At 45.2% G+C, this 19243-nt stretch overlaps 1 long non-coding RNA gene across 1 annotated transcript; it reads left to right on the top strand.

The window, feature by feature from the left end:
• The first annotated feature begins 396 nt into the window (after window positions 1-396).
• LOC139264348 (uncharacterized) lies at window positions 397-18439 on the top strand. The gene is made up of 2 exons (XR_011593327.1): window positions 397-1172; window positions 18076-18439. It is a non-coding gene; the product is annotated as an uncharacterized lncRNA (long non-coding RNA).
• The last annotated feature ends 804 nt before the right edge of the window (window positions 18440-19243 follow it).

The raw sequence follows: 19243 nt of genomic DNA, 5'->3' as shown, positions 1-19243 counted from the left end.
TCGCTCGCTTGCTACTTTTGGGGACACTCTATTCCCGACATCTTGCAACAACATTTTGTTCTTTACATTAGGACTGGTACGGATATTTCGCAACAACATTTTGTTCTTTACATTAGGACTGGTACGGATATTTCGCAACAACATTTTGTTCTTTACATTAGGACTGGTACGGATATTTCGCAACAACACTTTGTTCTTTACATTAGGAATAGTACCAACATCTCACAACAACATTTTGTTCACAATCTTAATCGGTTCATTACATTGATTGCCATGCATACAATGTCTCTTTAAGTTCAGTTGGTTGCAGGTCTCCTTTAAGAGAACCCTGCTGACTTACCCCAATGAAACCCTTTGTTAGACACCACGTGTTGGTTCCTCAGTGTTGCACCTCGTGATATGGCTGTGGCCATCTTTTTTTTCAGCCACGCTGCACCTCGCTGCAGCAGGGACGCCATCTTGCCTCTGTCCACGAGGTCGATTGCCTTGACCCTTCTCTCCCGCGATTCTGCCACAAAAGCTGGAAGACTGGCTGTGAATTCGATCTTCTTCCCCAGGAGTTCTGCCACTGGAGCCGTGAAGGTACTTTTAGGTTGTTCTGGTCGGATCATTGCCACGCAGTCGTGATGGAAGCTTTGTGCCTCAGGTGCTGCGCTGGTCTGTTCTCTGGTGCTTGGCCCAAGTGAAGGTGAGGTTTTGCTCTGCCTCTGAGCACGGGGGACATCGATTGCTGGAGTGAAGAGGTTTTCCCATTTCCACTGGATCTTCCCCATCCACCTTCCGAGTAGCGTTGGGCCATCACCTGCAACAATCCACGGAGGTAACTTGTGCACCACGCCATTATGGATTACACTTACATCCGCACTACCAAGGACTAGCATCAGCTCCTTGGTGTAGGTGCGCAACTTTTCCTGTACTGGCACCAGCTCGGGTCGTTTTTTGTTCCATAGCCTCTCAAAGGCATCCTGGCTCATCACTGACTGGCTCGCTCCCGTGTCCACTTCCATGAAGACTGGAATGCCGTTTATCTCGACTTCCATCTTCACTGCAGGACAATCGGTGTTGCAGGTATACACTCCATACACTTCTTCTTGGGGCTGAGCTGCCTCTCTGGTCAAATCATCATTCTCACCACTGGATTCAAAGTTACCTATCGACTCGTCTGCTAGAAGGTGAGTCGTATTTCTTTTACACATATGCTGGAGGTGGCCCTTCGTGTTACAGGCTTTGCATACATACTCAGCAAACCGACACATGTGAGCCCTATGGTTTCCTCCGCAACGCTAGCATGGTGCTACTCGATTAGCAACCCTCGGTGGACTCTGAGTTCTGGAACCCTGAGGTCTGTGCTCTCTGCCTTGGGTAGAGCCACGTTCTACAGTCCTGCCTGTGAAAGGCACCTTTCTGTATACAGTACTTGCCGGGTTTGAGTCCACAGGATGAATAATTTGCTTGGTGCTGCAGGTCGAGGTCAAGGACACCTGACTGATGCTGATGGCCTTCTGCATAGAAACATAGAAAATAGATGCAGGAGTAGGCCATTCGGCCCTTCGAGCCTGCACCACCGTTCAATAAGATCATGGCTGATCATTCCTTGAGTACCCCTTTCCTGCTTTCTCTCCATACCCCTTGATCCCTTTTGCCGTAAGGGCCATATCTAACTCACTCTTGAATATATCCAATGAACTGGCATCAACAACTCTCTGCGGCAGGGAATTCCACACATTAACAACTCTCTGAGTGAAGAAGTTTCTCCTCATCTCAGTCCTAAACGGCCTGCCCCTTATCCTAAGACTGTGTCCCCTGGTTCTGGACTTCCCCAACAGCGGGAACATTCTTCCCGCATCTAGCCTGTCCAGTCCAGTCAGAATCTTATATGCTTCTATGAGATCCCCTCTCATCCTTCTAAACTCCAGTGAATAAAGTCCCAGTTGATCCAGTCTCTCCTCATATGTCAGTCCAGCCCTCCCTGGAATCAGTCTGGTGAACCTTCGCTGCACTCCCTCAATAGCAAGAACATCCTTCCTCAGATTAGGAGACCAAAACTGAACACAATATTCCAGATGGGGCCTCACCAAGGCCCTGTACAACTGCAGCAAGACTTCCCCGCTCCTATACTCAAATCCCCTTGCTATGAAGGCCAACATACCATTTGCCTTCTTCACCGCCTGCTGTACCTACATGCCAACTTTCAATGACCGATGAACCATGACACCCAGATCTCGCTGCACCTCCCCTTTTCCTAATCTGCCGCCATTCAGATAATATTCTGCCTTCGTGTTTTTGCCCCCAAAGTGGATAACCTCATATTTTTCCTAGAACGAACAAACATTCTTGGGTTTTACCACTGACACGACAAAATCAAAGAGTAATGGCAATTGAAAACACACACTGAACATCACATAAATGAAAGTGAAACAAGTTTTCTTTTCCCCTCTTTTTTTAAAAAAGCAGCTTGATTCTTTTGATATGAATCTGCATCTGCCATGTATTTGCCCACTCGCCTAACCTGTCCAAGTCACCCTGCAGCCTCTTAGCGTCCTCCTCACAGCTCACACCACCACCAAGTTTAGTGTCATCTGCAAACTTGGAGATATTACACTCAATTCCATCATCTAAATCATTAATATATACTGTAAAGTGCTGGGGTCCCAGCACTGAGCCCTGCGGCACTCCACTAATCACTGCCTGCCATTCTGAAAAGGACCCGTTAATCCCGACTCTCTGCTTCCCGTCTGCCAACCAGTTCTCTATCCACGTCAGTACCTTACCCCCAATACCATGTGCTTTGATTTTGCACACCAATCTCCTGTGTGGGACCTTGTCAAAAGCCTTTTGAAAGTCCAAATACACCACATCCACTGGCTCTCCCCTTGTCCACTCTACTAGTTACATCCTCAAAAAATTCCAGAAGATATGTCATGCATGATTTCCCTTTCATAAATCCATGCTGACTTGGACCAATCCTATCACTGCTCTCCAAATGCGCTGCTATTTCATCCTTAATGATTGATTCCAACATTTTCCCGGCCACCGATGTCAGGTTAACTGGTCTATAATTACATGTTTTCTCTCTCCCTCCTTTTTTAAAAAGTGGTGTTACATTAGCAACCCTCCAGTCCATAGGAACTGATCCAGAGTTGATAGATTGATGGAAAATTATCACCAATGCATCCACTATTTCTAGGGCCACTTCCTTAAGTACTTTGGGATGTAGACTATCATATGTGAAGAGAAAAAGATTAGTGAAGACAAAAGTAGGTCCCTTGCAGTCGGATTCGGGTGAATTTATAATGGGGAACAAATAAATGGCAGACCAATTGAACACATACTTTGGTTTGTCTTCACAAAGGAAGACACAAATACCCTTCCAGATGTACTAGGGGACCAAGGGTCTTGTGAGAAGGAGGAACTGAAGGATATCCTTATTAGGCTGGAAATTGTGTTAGGGAAATTGACGGGATTGAAGGCCAATAAATCCCCAGGGCCTGATAGTCTACATCCCAAACTACTTAAGGAAGTGGCCCTAGAAATAGTGGATGCATTGGTGATAATTTTCCAACAGTCTATCGACTCTGGATCAGTTCCTATAGAAGCTTTTGCAGTCAGTTTTTATGTTTCCGGCAAGCTTCCTCTCATACTCTATTTCCCCCCTCTTAATTAAATCCTTTGTCCTCCTCTGCTGAATTCTAAAATTCTCCCAGTCCTCTGGTTTGCTGCTCTTTCTAGCTAATTTGTATGCCTTTTCCTTGGAATAATACTATCCTTAATTTCCTTTGCTGGCCACGGTTGAGCCACCTTCCCTATTTTATTTTTACTCCAGACAGGGATGTACAATTGCTAAAGTTTGTCCATATGATCTTTAAAGGTTTGCCATTGCCTATCCACCGTCAACTCTTTAAGTATCATTTGCCAGTCTAATCTAGCCAATTTGCGCCTCATACCATCAAAGTTACCTTTCCTTAAGTCTTAAGTTCAGGACCCTAGTTTCTGAATTAACTTTGTCACTCTCCATCTTCATAAGAAATTCTACCATATTATGGTCACTCTTCCCCAAGGGACCTCGCACAACAAGATTGCTAATTAGTCCCTTCTCATTACACATCACCCAGTCTAGGATGGCCAGCTCTCTGGTTGGTTCCTCGACATATTGGTCTAGAAAACCATCTCTAGTACACTCCAGGAAATCCTCCTCCACCGCATTGCTACCAGTTAGGTTAGCCCAATCAATTTGTAGATTAATGTCGCCCATGATTACTCTTGTACCTTTATTGCACACATCCCTTATTTCTTGTTTGATGCCGTCCCCAACCTCACGACTGCTATTTGGTGGCCTGTACACAACTCCCACTAGCGTTTTCTGCCCTTTGGTATTCCATAGCTTCACCCATACTGATTCCACATCATTCAAGCTAATGTCCTTCCTTACAATTGCATTAATTTCCTCTTTAACCAGCAACGCCACCCCGCCTCTGTATCCGTTAACTGCTATCTGCGCAGTTAATTCATCCAACTTATTCCGAATACTCCTCGCATTGAGGCACAGAGCCTTCAGGCTTCTCTTTTGACCCTTTAGAATTTTGCTGTAAATTGGCCCTTTTTGTTTTTTGCCTTGGGTTTCTCTGCCCTCCACTTTTACTATTCTCCTTTTTAGCTTTTGCTTCTGTCTCCATTTTATTTCCCTCTGTCTCCCTGCATAGATTCCCATCCCCCTGCCATATTAGTTTAACTCCTCCCAAACAGCACTAGCAAATACTCCCCCTCGGGCATTGGTTCCGGTCCTGCCCAGCTGCAGACCATCCGGTTTGTACTGGTCCCACCTTCCCCAGAACCGGTTCCAATGCCCCAGGAATTTGAATCCCTCCCTTCTGCACCACTGCTCAAGCCACGTATTCATCTGAGCTATCCTGCAAGTTCTACTCTGACTAGCACGTGGCACTGGTAGCAATCCTGAGATTACTACCTTTGAGGTCCTGCTTTTTAATTTAACTTCTAGCTCCCTAAATTCGTCTTGTAGGACCTCATCCTGTTTTTTACCTATATCGTTGGTACCTATATGTACCACGACAACTGACTGTTCCACCTTCCTTTTCAGAATGTCCTGCACCCGCTCCAAGACATCCTTGACCCTTGCACCAGGGAGGCAACATACCATCCTGGAGTCTCGGTTGCGGCCGCAGAAACGTCTATCTATTCCCCTTACAATTGAATCCCCTATCACTATAGCTCTCCCACTCTTTTTCCTGCCCTCCTGTGCAGCAGAGCCACCCATGGTGCCATGGACTTGGCTGCTGCTGCCCTCCCCTGATGAGTCATCCCCCAAAACAGTACCCAAAACGGAGTATCTGTTTTGCAGGCGGATGACCGCAGGGGACCCCTGCACTACCTTCCTTGCACTGCTCTTCTTGTTGGTCTTCCATTGCCTATCTGGCTGTGTACCCTTCTCCTGCGGTAAGACTAACTCACTAAATGTGCTATTCATGTCATTCTCAGCATCGTGGATGCTCCAGAGTAAATCCACCCGCAGCTCCAGTTTCGCAACATGGTCTGTCAGGAGCTGCAGGCGAATGCACTTCCCGCACACGTATTCGTGAGGGACACCGGAAGCGTCACTGACTTCCCACATAGTACAGGAGAAGCATAATATGTGTCCGTGCTGTCCTGCCATTGACTTAACCCTTAGATAAACTTAATCTGGCAGCAACAAGGCTAAGGGTTACTTACTGATATAGAAAAGAAAAAAGAAAAGCTACTCACCAATCACCAGCCAATCACTTACCCCTTTGGCTGTGACGTCACCTTTCAATTTCTTTCTATTCTTTTTTGCCTTCTCTCCCCGCTGAAGCTGCGCAAGCTGGGCCTTTATAGGCCTCACCAACGCCATGAACTCCCACCTCTTGACTGCCGCCGCCTCTCGCTGCCGCTGGGCCTTTTGTAGGCCTCACCAATGCCATGAATTCTCGACTGCCGCCACCTCTTGCTGCCTCTGGGCCTTTTGTAGGCCTCACCAACGCCACGAACTCCCGCCTCTCGACTGCCGCTGCCTCTCGCTGCCGCTGGGCCTTTTGTAGGCCTCACCAATGCCATGAATTCTCGACTGTCGCCACCTCTCGCTGCCGCTGGGCCTTTTGTAGGCCTCACCAACGCCACGAACTCCCACCTCTCGACTCCAGGTTGACTGTGGTGTCGGCAAATAATATCTTGTGAAGGAGGCCCTCGTGGCCAATTCCTATAACGAAGATGTCTCACAATGCTTCGTTGAGGTGCGTGTCGAAATCACACAGTGCCATAAGTCTCCTGAGGTCGGCAGCATATTTGCAATCTCCTGGTCCTCAGGTCTGAGTGTAGAATCTGTGCCTGGCCATGTGGATGCTCTGTTTTGGTTTTAGTTGATCACGAATTAGTTCAGTCAGCTCATCATATGTCTTATCCTTGGCCTTCGTGGATGCTAGCAAGTCCCCGATGAGGCGGTAGACCTCGGGCCCACAACTGATCTGCAGTATAGCCTTGCGCTTTTCTGCCAATGTGTCCGTCTCTCCTGCCAAGTCGTTTGCCACAAAATATTGCTCAAGCCTTTCCATGAAGGCATCCTAATCAACACCCTCTGCGAAGTCTTTTAGTGTGCCAAAGGTAGCCATAATCGCGTGAAAGTCAATATTCTCGTCGCCAGTTGTTATGTCTGTAATGCACTTATGAATGACTCCACGAGCCAATGTTTTGTACTCAAACTGTAGTGACCTTGGTCCTTTATTTGTAACTCCAGAGTGAGGCACAAGCATGGTGAGCAGCCTTTTATACTGGGCCCTGCACACCTATGCAGGTGACCCTCAGGTCTCCCACCGCAGTGCCCTCTGGTGGCCAGCCTCTGCCACAGGGGCAGGAAACCCTGGTCTCCACCAGTTGTACCCTTTAGTGGTGCCACCATAGTATATACACAGTGTAAACCTTATTGATCGTACACCAGGTAACAAGTCTCCATCTTATGCAACTATACAGTGACTACACAGAGAGTATATATATAGTCTGCATATATAACAGTTGGTAGTGGAGGAAAGAAGCTGGGGGTTATCTTTGCTCTCCAGGATGATCCTGGAGTAGTGCGCAGTCTTGGCAGAGGTGATTGCAGCCAGACAGCCCCGAAGTGATCCAGCCCGAACTGATGTTGGATGTTAAACCACTTGCTCACTACATACACTGAAGCCTGCATCCTTTGGACTTGAGGGAGTAAAGATGGGGTTCATACCAGAGAATTAACTGGAATAAGAGAGAGTAAAGATTTTACTGGAACAAGGGCACCAACGTCGACAAGAGGGAATGGTTAAGCAGATCAATGGCTGCAGAAGTATGTAGGGAATGGAGGGTCTAAATGGAGGCAGTTGAAAAGTCCATCTTTGGAGAAGACTACAAGCAATTGATGACCCTATCCCATTTTCAAAGGCTTCAGGCACAGCAGTCAATCAAGCCACTACCACAAGCTGGGCTTATTCTTTGATCTGTGCCAATGTCAGGTCACCTCTTAACCTTCTCTTTTTAGTGAAAAAAGCCCTCGCTTCTCAAGTATCTCTTCATAACTGTAGTTCCCAGCAACATCGTAGTTGATCTATGCTGCATTGCCTTTACATCCTTCCTATAATAGGATACCCAAAACTAGACAATACCTTAACTGCAGACTAACTAAGAACTTGTAAAAGTTCAGCATTATTTTGTTGCTTTTATATTGTAAATCTATAGATACAAAGCTGAGGATTATGTTTTAATAATCCTTGCAGTAAATCTGTCCATCTACTTCTCTACTCTATTTAAATTCTCACTATTTAAAATGTAATTATGAGTGGTCCCAATACAGACCACATTGTTACACAGAAAGGTACAGCTTGGAGAACTCTATCTCTGGCTGAAAATGAATGTTCGGTCATCAGCCCTATCGTCATTAACTTGGAAAATTGATCCATATCATCTTCACTGCTCTATTCGCCATCAGTGTCACACAATGTAATATCAGATGAACATACAAAAATGACAAGCAGGAAAAGACCAGTTGGTCCATCAAACCTCCCACACACTCATGATGGTTGGAACCACATGAGCAGATACCTCCTACCTCCCAGCAGCCATGTAATCTCACGGGAGAGATAAAACAAATTCAGGGAAAAATTACTCTGGAAAAATTCTCTCTGACCCCCTCAAGTAGTTGAATGGACCATATGCTATCTGTAAAACCACGTACCTTCTATATGATGTGATCTCTGTCCCAGTCCAAAACCGCTCCAGCTACCTCTTCAAGGTGTGCAGAGTCAGCACCTATCGCACCCACCAGCAATACATGCCAGAGGCTCACTATTCTCTGGGAAAAGAAGAACCGCCGAACATCCAGTCTATTGCTACTCTTGAGTAGTTTCTACACATGTCCCCGTGTCCTGACCAACCATCTTGCAAGTTGTTCAACATTTTGCATTCACGAAGAGCACTGATAGAAGTTTTGCTCTTAGACACATAAATAGAGCTTCTGGGACACTACTGTATTTGCTTTACATTTGTATTTCACAAACTTGGAAGAATTTTAGGTTCTGAGAGTTTAGTCTCTTCCAGCCTGGCTGCACTGGTGATTGAAGTGGGTGGTGCTGATGCACACAGCTTCAAAACCAGACATGCTCCTTTAACCACCATATTTTGCCCACATCAAAAGTACATGTCATAGATAAGACCTTAACAGTTGTAGTTGATTATTCAAAGCTACTTCCCTTTTTCACTTAACTGTTCTCAAACCTTTAGAAGAATAGGCTTTATTAACCATTATCTTTCTACACTATAGTTAATGGATCCCTTCACCTATGTTTATTCACCAAGCCACCTATATTTTACTTTAATCATGGGCCCAAACTTGTTTAATAACAGACATATAGGCCACGAATATGCCTACTGGGTCCGGAGCAAGGTGGGCGACATCTATAGTGGGGTCCTGGGATGCTGCGGGTTCCATCACACTTTGTTGAAGTGATTTTACCTTGATGGGGCTTGTTAAGCCCACCCAATGAGGTTCCTGGCAAATTAAAAGGAAGTGGGTCTGATGATGCGCCATCAACCGGTTCCCTTAACGGCATCATTTCCACATTGATTTTGACAGTTGTGCTATCAGTATTCTACAGCATTGAGCTGCTGCAAACACTGACAAGCACAGCACAGACATGTACAGCTGCACCCAGGCTCTCCCATGACTATCTCCATATGCTTATGGAGGGAGTCACAGCACACAGGGAGGTTATCTTCCCTTTCAATGGATGGAAGAGACCTCCCCAGGAAACCAACGAAGCCTGGTTGCACATTGCACAGGAGGGCACAAGCAGGAATGTCGTCAGGAGGACCCAGCTGCAGTGGCGCAAACCTTTCAATGATCTCAGTTGAAACGTTACTGCAAAGCCACACTCAACCTCATCCTGCTGTGCCACATCACATCCCCATCACTCTGCCTTCCCTACCCTACTCCTGCACATCCTTACTCACACCAACTTACCTTGCAGCTCCATCCATCCCTTTCTCTCTATCTACATTATCACATCCCCATCTAACCAGCCACCCCTCACACGCACCCACATTCTTGTCCAATCATACCAACTAACAACACACAAGGAAAAGGACTTCCATGGGATCCCATGTGATCCAAGACAAAATTGCAAGTTGGATCCAAATTTGGCTCAGAGGCAAGAAGCAAAGGGTAATGGTCGATGTGTGTTTTTGTGACTGAAAGGCTGTTTCCAGTGGGGTTCCACAGGGCTCAGTACTAGGTTCCTTGCTTTTCGTAGTATATATAAATGATTTACACTTGAATGTAGGGGGTATGATTAAAAAGTTTGCAGATGATACAAAATTGACCGTGAGGTTGATAATGAAGAAGAAAGTTGTAAACTGCAGGAAGATATCAATGAACTGGTTGGGTGGACAGAACAGTGGCAAGAACAGGAATTCAATCTTGAGAAGTGTGAGGTAATGCATTTGGGGAGAGCTAACAAGGGAAGGGAATACACAATAAATGGTAGGACACTGAGAAGTGCAGAGGAACAAAGGGATCTTGGAGTGCATGGCTACAGATCTCTGAAAGTAGCAGGACAGGAAGATAAGGTAGTTATGAAGGTACACAGAATACTTGCCTTTATTAGCTGAGGCATAGAATATAAGAACAGGGAGGTTATGCTTGTCCTGTATAAAACTCTAGTTAGGTGGTCACCACATTACAAGAAAGATGTGATTGCATTAGAGAAGGTACAGAGAACATTTATGAGGATGTTGCCTGGACTAGAGAATTTTAGCTATGAGGAAGGATTGGATAGGCTTGGGTTGTTTTCTTTGGAACAGAGGAGGCTGAGGGGAGACCTTATTAAGATATATAAAATTATGAGGGGCCTCAGTAGGGTAGATAGGAATGACCTATTTCTCTTAGCAGAGCGGTCAACAATCAGGGGGCATAGATTTAAAGTAATTGATTGAAGGTTTAGATGGGATTTGAGGGGAAACTTTTTCACCCAGAGGGTGGTGGGGGTCTGGAACTCACTGAAAGGGTGGTAGATGCAGAAACCCTCACCACATTAAAAAAGTACCTGGATATGCACTTGAACTGCCATAACCTACAAGGCTACGGACCAAGAGCTGGAAAGTGGGATTAGGCTGGATAGCTCTTTGTCGGCTGGCACAGACATAATGGGCCAAAATGGCCTCCTTCCGTGCTGTAAATTTCTATGATTCTTTGACTTGGGTCTTTTAACCAATGCTGATGTAAAGTTTCTGTTAAGGTGTTGTTAAACATTGAAATCTTTATTTTCAACACTTTACCTTCTTGGACAGATTTGTATGTACCTTTGGAAGTGGCTTAGTGAGTTATAGTGAATGGTGAGAAGTAATGATACCTCCTGCACTGGTGATGAGTGTGAAAGGAAGATTTGGGCATTGCGGGGCTGCTTTATGTGGCTGGTGTGGGGTGGTGCCAACCTGACGCATCATGTGACCTCCCAGGCAGCAATGTGGTCCGGTGCCATAAAGTGGGCTTTAGATGGTGCTCGTGACAAGGTTCCACAAACAACAATGCGATAAATGACCAGATAATCTATTTTAGGTGCTGGGTGAAGGATAAATATTGGCCAGGATCAATTAAACTGTTGGCCATGATGAATGTCATGTATGTACATGCTGTTTTTAGCCACCAGATGGTGTCATTGTTGGAGGCCACTGAGCAGCAAGCACATGGTGCTGCTCTGGTATAAAAGGCCAGCCATTTTGTAGTCAGGCACTTTGGGCCGTAATAAAGCAGAGCCAAGGGTGTACTTTGTTCAGTTAAACAGTACTCAGTTTGTACCTTTATTGCATACATAGAAACATAGAAAATAGATGCAGGAGTAGGCCATTCGGCCCTTCGAGCCTGCACCACCATTCAATAAGATTATGGCTGATCATTCCTTGAGTACCCCTTTCCTGCTTTCTCTCCATACCCCTTGATCCCTTCAGCCGTAAGGGCCATATCTAACTCCCTTTTGAATATATCCAATGAACTGGCATCAACAACTCTCTGCGGCAGGGAATTCCACACATTAACAATTCTCTGAGTGAAGAAGTTTCTCCTCATCTCAGTCCTAAATGGCCTGCCCCTTATCCTAAGACTGTGTCCCCTGGTCTGGACTTCCCCAACATCGGGAACATTCTTCCCGCATCTAACCTGTCCAGTCCAGTCAGAATCTTATATGTTTCTATGAGATCCCCTCTCATCCTTCTAAACTCCAGTGAATAAAGTCCCAGTTGATCCAGTCTCTCCTCATATGTCAGTCCAGCCCTCCCTGGAATCAGTCTGGTGAACCTTCGCTGCACTCCCTCAATAGCAAGAACGTCCTTCCTCAGATTAGGAGACCAAAACTGAACACAATATTCCAGGTGGGGCCTCACCGAGGCCCTGTACAACTGCAGCAAGACTTCCCCGCTCCTATACTCAAATCCCTTTGCTATGAAGGCCAACATACCTTTTGCCTTCTTCACTGCCTGCTGTACCTGTGAATGTTTAAAATGTATAGAGACATTGAAGTTGAGAACGTGGGAATTGTATAGGGACAGTATAAGCTAACAAACAATTCATGGAGGAATAGCCATGACATCTCGGACTCGAGACTGCGAAATGTTACAACACTAACACATATTGAAACAAAACCCACAGCTTGCAGAAAAACCTCAAGGTCTTATTAAATCATGTTATTAACCTGAAACATTAACAGAGGGTCTTTGTTTAAAATCAGACCATAATTAGGTCGGCTTATGAATGGACAAAGGGAAAGAGGGACCAAAAGAGATAGGTTGAACTAGGATGTCATTCTAGCCCTATCTTGTTATCTTTTGCCGAGAATGTATAACTGTTGTCGCTTTACGATGTAACTTCACTTATCCGTAGGGAGTGTGTACGCTCTATCGAGAGAGTATATCTTCTGTCTGATAGGTCTTAGCGGCCGGTAAAATAAAGACTGCTTTGTTCAAAGCACAAGAGGTATTCGACTCAGTAATTTTACTGAACCAGATTGAGGTAAAAGAATCCAGGAATTTACATACCTACATGCCAACTTTCAATGACCGATGAGCCATGACACCCAGATCTCGCTGCACCTCCCCTTTTCCTAATCTGCCGCCATTCAGATAATATTCTGCCTTCGTGTTTTTGCCCCCAAAGTGGATAACCTCATATTTTTCCTAGAACGAACAAACATTCTTGGGTTTTACCACTGACACGACAAAATCAAAGAGTAATGGCAATTGAAAACACACACTGAACATCACATAAATGAAAGTGAAACAAGTTTTCTTTTCCCCTCTTTTTTTAAAAAAGCAGCTTGATTCTTTTGATATGAATCTGCATCTGCCATGTATTTGCCCACTCGCCTAACCTGTCCAAGTCACCCTGCAGCCTCTTAGCGTCCTCCTCACAGCTCACACCACCACCAAGTTTAGTGTCATCTGCAAACTTGGAGATATTACACTCAATTCCATCATCTAAATCATTAATATATACTGTAAAGTGCTGGGGTCCCAGCACTGAGCCCTGCGGCACTCCACTAATCACTGCCTGCCATTCTGAAAAGGACCCGTTAATCCCGACTCTCTGCTTCCTGTCTGCCAACCAGTTCTCTATCCGCGTCAGTACATTACCTCCAATACCATGTGCTTTGATTTTGCACACCAATCTCCTGTGTGGGACCTTGTCAAAAGCCTTTTGAAAGTCCAAATACACCACATCCACTGGTTCTCCCTTGTCCACTCTACTAGTTACATCCTCAAAAAATTCCAGAAGATTTGTCAAGCATGATTTCCCTTTCACAAATTCATGCTGACTTGGACCAATCCTATCACTGCTCTCCAAATGCGCTGCTATTTCATCCTTAATGATTGATTCCAACATTTTCCCCACCATTTGGCGACGAGAATACAAGAACCTTTGTTTGCAAAATGAGCCAATTGGATTTTTAGAGCGATTCGTGGAGGGAGAAGATTGGGAAGACCTTGTGAGCTGTTTGGACCAGTACGTCATGGCCAACAAAATGAAGGAGGTCGGCAATGCAGATCGGCGCCGGGCTGTTTTCCTCACTGTGTGCGGTTCAAAGATCTATGGTCTGATAAAGAATCTATTCATGCCTAGTGATCCAACAGAGAAAACGTACGAGGAGTTGTGTACATTGGTACGGGAGCACCTCAAGCCAGACGACGGCATCATCGTCTTGAGATACAGGTTTTATACGCACGTTCGATCAGAGGGCTAGTGCGCGGCGGAATTTGTTGCCGAACTGAGACGTCTAGCAGGACTGTGAAAGTTTGGGATGGTATTGGCAGACATGCTGCGGGACTTCTTCATTATCGGTATCAACCACGAGGTGATTCTGCCCAAACTTCTGGTGGTGCAGGAGTTGAATTTAAAAAGGGCCATCCAGATCGCTCAATCATGTATGACGATGGACAGGAGTTTAAAGCAAATATCGGTGAATGCGATTGATTCGGCGTTCGGCAGAGCGGCACATGGCTGGGCCTATCCGGCTGTGTTCGCGAAACCTGTGGCTGCCCAAAGTTCACCAGCGGGAATGCATCCGACTTCTCCGTGTTGACGTTGTGGGGGAAATTATCGGCACCAGCAGTGCCGATTTAAGCAATATAGTTACAAAGGCTGTCTGAAAGTGGGGCATCTCCAGCGCAAGTGTCTGCAGAAGAGCAAGCGAGCTGCGACACACCACATGGAGGATGAGAGTCAGACTAGCGCAGATCCAGATACGCAATCCAAGATGCCAGAGGGGGAAGTGTATCGACTGTACTCTTTCATAACCAAGAGTAAACCAATTTTTATTAATGTGAAGTTTAACGGGATACCATTATTGATGGAACTGGACACAGGGGCGAGTCAATCGATCATGAACGAGAGGGCATTTAATAAGCTGTGGAATACTAAGACTGTGAGGCCCAGGCTGAGCCCTGTTAATGCACATACACCAAAGAACTGATAAAGGTGATTGGCAGCGCACAAATTAATGTGTCGTATAACGGTGCGGTTCACGAGTTACCGCTGTGGATTGTTCCAGGCAACGGCCCAACGCTGCTCGGCAGGAGCTGGTTGGAGAAAATCGGATGCAACTGGAATGACATAAAGGCATTGTCGTTGGAGGAAATTACATGTGCCCAAGTATTGAGCAAGTTCCCCTTACTGTTCGAACCGGGTATCAGCAACTTCACGGGAGCCAAGGTGCAGATCCACGTGGACTCAGATGCAAGACCATCCATCATAAAGCTCGGGCAGTGCCGTATATGATGAGGGAGAAGGTCGAAATTGAGCTGGACAGACTCCAGCGTGAAGGGATCATATCATCGAATTTAATGAATGGGCCAGTCCCATTGTTTCTGTGCTGAAAAGTGATGGCAGTCTGAATCTGTGGAGACTACAAGGCTACGATCAAAAGGGTTTCGAAACAAGATCAGTACCCGTTACCGAAGGCTGATGACTTGTTTGCCACGCTAGCCGGAGGGAAGTTGTTCACAAAACTGGACTTGACATCGGCCTATATGACGCAGGAGTTGGTCGAGATGTCGAAGAGACTTACGTGCATTAACACGCACAAAAGACTGTTTATTTATCACAGGTGCCTGTTTGGAATTCGCTCGGCTGCAGCAATATTCCAGAGGGATATGGAAAAACTACTGAAGTCCGTTCCCAGAACTGTCGTGTCCCAAGATGACATCCTGATCACCGGTCATGACTCCAAGGAACATCTGAACAACTGGATGAGGTTTTACTGTGTTAGGACAGAGTGGGACTCAGACTTAAACGCTCAAAGTGCGTCTTCATGACAACGGAGGTCGAATTCCTCAGGAAGAAAATCGCCGCTGGTGGCATCAGATCTACTGACGTGAAAACCAAAGCCATCAAGAATGCATCCAAGCCACAGAACATGACGGAGCTGCATTGGTTCCTGGGTCTACTCAACTACTTTGGTAACTTCCCACCTAAACTGAGCACCTTACTTAACCACTGCATATGCTATTGAGAAAAGGTAACAACTGGGTGTGGGGCGCATTACAAGACAGAGCTTTCGAGAAAGCCACCAATTTGCTTTGCTCGAACAAGCTGTTGGTACATGATGACCCATGTAAACGTTTAGTTTTGGCCTGTGACGCATCGTCTTATGGAATTAGTTGCGTGTTACAACTTCAACCTGTCGCGTATGCATCCAAAAGTTTGTCTAAAGCAGAAATAGCCTACAGTATGGGAGAAAAAGAAGCTTTAGTGTGTGTGTATGGTGTTAAAAAGATGCATCAATACCTGTTTGGTCTGAGGTTCAAATTAGAGACCGATCACAAGCCGCTCATTTTGTTGTTTTCCAAGAGCAAAGGTATGAATACCAGCGCTTCATCCTGCATTCAAAGGTGGGCGATGATATTATCTGCCTATGATTGTGTCATTCGCCACAGACCTGGCACAGAGAATTGTGCCGATGCTTTGAGCCGGTTGCCGTTGCCCACACCGGAGGTGGAACAACTGGCAGATCTAATGTTAATCATGGATGCTTTTGAGAGTGAAGGTACCCCTGTCATGGCTCAACAAGTTAAGACCTGGACCAGCCAGGACCCGATATTATTGGTGGTAAAGGGTTGCATTCTCAAAGGGGGCTGGTCTGCCATACTTAAGCAAATGTGCGAGGAGGCCAAACCGTACATTCGTCGCAAGGACGAACTGTCTATTCAAGCAGATTGCATATTGTGGGGCATTCGTGTTGTAATGCCTAAGAAAGGGAGAGAGAAGTTTGTGCATGAATTACACAGCACACTTCCTGGTATAGTGCTCATGAAGGCCATCGCCACGTATGGTGGCCAGGAATTGATTCTGAGCTGGAAGCATGCGTGCATCAGTGCAACACTTGCATGCAGCTCAGCAAAGCATCAGCGGAATCACCGCTGAGTCTGTGGTCATGGCCATCCAAACCTTGGTCCAGGATCAATTTAGATTTTGCAGGTCCCTTCCTGGGCAAGTTGCTTTTAGTGGTGGTGGATGCTTATTCGAAGTGGATAGAATGCATAATCATGTCATCTAGTACGTCCATGGCAACCATAGAGAATCTCAATGTCATGTTCGCAACACATGGTCTGCCTGACATAGTTATGAGCGACAATGGGTCGTGCTTCACCAGTCAGGAGTTTCAGGAGTTTGTAAAACTTAACAGCATAAAACATGTAAGGTCAGCACCGTTCAAGCCTGCATCCAACGGGCAAGCGGAACGTGCAGTACAAATTATCAAGCAAAGCATGAGGAGAGTAACCCAAGGGTCACTGCAGACCCACTTGTCTTGCATACTACTGAGTTACAGGACAAGACCCAACACATTCACAGGGGTCTCACCTGCTGAACTCATGATGAAAAGAGGTCTTAAGACCAAGTTATCTCTTGTACACCCGGGATTTAAGTAATTATGCTGAATACAGAAGACAGAGTCAACAAGGGTACCACGATCGCTCAACTGTGTCACGCGAGATTTCTGTGAATGATCCTATATATGTGTTGAATTATGGTCAGGGTCCCAAATGGATTGCTGGTACGGTCATGGCCAAGGAGGGCAACAGAGTATTTGTTATTAAGCTCAAGAATGGGCAAAATTGCAGGAAACACATTGATCAAAAAAAGCTGAGGCACACAGACGAGCCAGAGCAGTCGGACGAAGAAACCGTTGACGACCAACCAACCTACCAGCAGCTTTCAGTGGACTCAAGGGTCATCAGTGAACCTAGAATTTCCATCACGGACTTGTTCAATAAAAATGGACTTGCGATTCCTGACATGGCCACTGCCACCCCCAACAAGTCAGCCACCCAGCCACCGGCCACAACAGACTCCGAATATTCACCCAAGGCCGGAATCGAACTGAGACTGTCAACCCAGGAGCGTAAAGCACTGGACCATCTCAATCTGTGAAAGACTGTGATAAGCTCTCAGAGGAGGGTACTGTCATGTAGGTACATGTTGTTTGTAGATGGTGTCATTGTTGGAGGAAGCCACTGAGCAGCACGTACATGGTGCTGCTCTGGTATAAAAGGCCAGCCATTTTGTGAGTCAGGCACTTTGGGCTGGAATAAAGCAGAGCCAAGGGTGTACCTTGTTCAGTTAAACATTACTCAGTTTGTACCTTTATTGCATACATAACAATGAGCAACACATGTTAGCTGTTTGATCTATCTGTGAGCAGCACATAATCTAGTCAACAATGAGCCACAACCATAACAGCTGAGGGCAGTGGTTAACTTGCCAACAGGTGGCAGTACTGTACCTATATAGCAAGTTTGTTGCAGATGACAATGCTCTGGCAGTCTGACACAGAACAAGTTGTCCTCAGTCACTGGCAGGTAGGTGTTCCAAGATCTGCAGATACGGTCATTTGTCTATGTTGAGAAATGCTATGTCGAGAACACAAGGTATCTACAACTTCATGACTATGGATTTTTATCTCTGAGATGAAACTATAATTTTTGTTGGAACAAGCAGATGTATCAGAAACGAAATCTAAATTCAGCTTTTTTTTCTTGCAGAAAAACAAGAACTTATCTGAAAAATAATCAGTCAGCCGTGCATTTGATTCCTTACATGAAAGCAGGAATTTTCATTGACGTCTGACAAGCTACTAATATTGAACTTCATTGGCTTCATGTCTGTGCCTACTGTAATCTTTATTTTGTATGCTCTTTTAAAGAATCTGTAATTTGCCTCTCACAAATTATTCTCCCATTGAAAAGCCAAATAAGAGCTGTATTATGCCAAACTAAATTAGCAAATGCTGTCAATTTAGGTCCTTTCATAATGCTCCATTCAGCCAATGATGGCAAGTTACAAAATGGAGTATTTTATCATTAGTTTTTGATGTTTTGCTACATTAAATGCACTATGTAGATACAAGTTGTTGTTGTATAGTTTATGGATGCATTTCTTAGCTTAAAGTATTACTTGAATACAAATTCTACCCTCAAAATGGTTTCTACAAGGCATACTGGCTTTTATTCACTTGGCGGTACATGAAGTATAAAAAAATGCCATTCAGGTCATTATAGTTGATGACTAACAGATGTATGCATCTGGGTAAACAGTGATCCAAGCACATTCAAGTGCTAGAAGCAATTACTGTGCATCACTGGACTATTATGTGTTATGGAGCTTGCTTTTCATTGTCTCTCAGGTTGACTTCTTAAAGGTGAGATTGTATTTCAAAGGGTTTTATGGATAAAATAATCCAAAACATTTGCTATACCAGTTAGTTACATTTTGACACAGCCACAACAGACACAGAACAACTCACCAAGATAGTGGATGAGGGCAATCCGATAGACTTCCTAGACTGTTTACCTAAACTTCCAAAAATCTTTTGTCAAAGTAACACATAAGAAGCTTCTTTACAAGTTCGAAGTCTCAGGAATTAGTGGCAATCCATTTCGCTGGATGAAAACTGACTGAAAGAACGTAGGCAGAAAGTGGTTGTAGATGGATTTGGAGCTGCTTGGAGACTGGTCACTAGTGATGTACCGCAGGGATTGATGTTTGGACCATTGCTGTTTACTATTTTTTATTAATGATCTAGGTGTAGGTGTTGGGGGAATGATTTGCAAGATTACAGATGATACTAAGATATGTGCGAGGGTCAGGTAGATCTAGATGTGCTGGGGGAATGGGCTTGTGACTGGCAAATTATGTTTCACTTAGAAAAGT

The sequence above is a fragment of the Pristiophorus japonicus genome, chromosome 5, assembly GCF_044704955.1.
Source record: "Pristiophorus japonicus isolate sPriJap1 chromosome 5, sPriJap1.hap1, whole genome shotgun sequence".
Taxonomy (NCBI): domain Eukaryota; kingdom Metazoa; phylum Chordata; class Chondrichthyes; family Pristiophoridae; genus Pristiophorus; species Pristiophorus japonicus.
The sequence above is the reverse complement of the archived record's forward strand: the minus strand, read 5'-3'. Positions and strand labels throughout refer to the sequence as shown.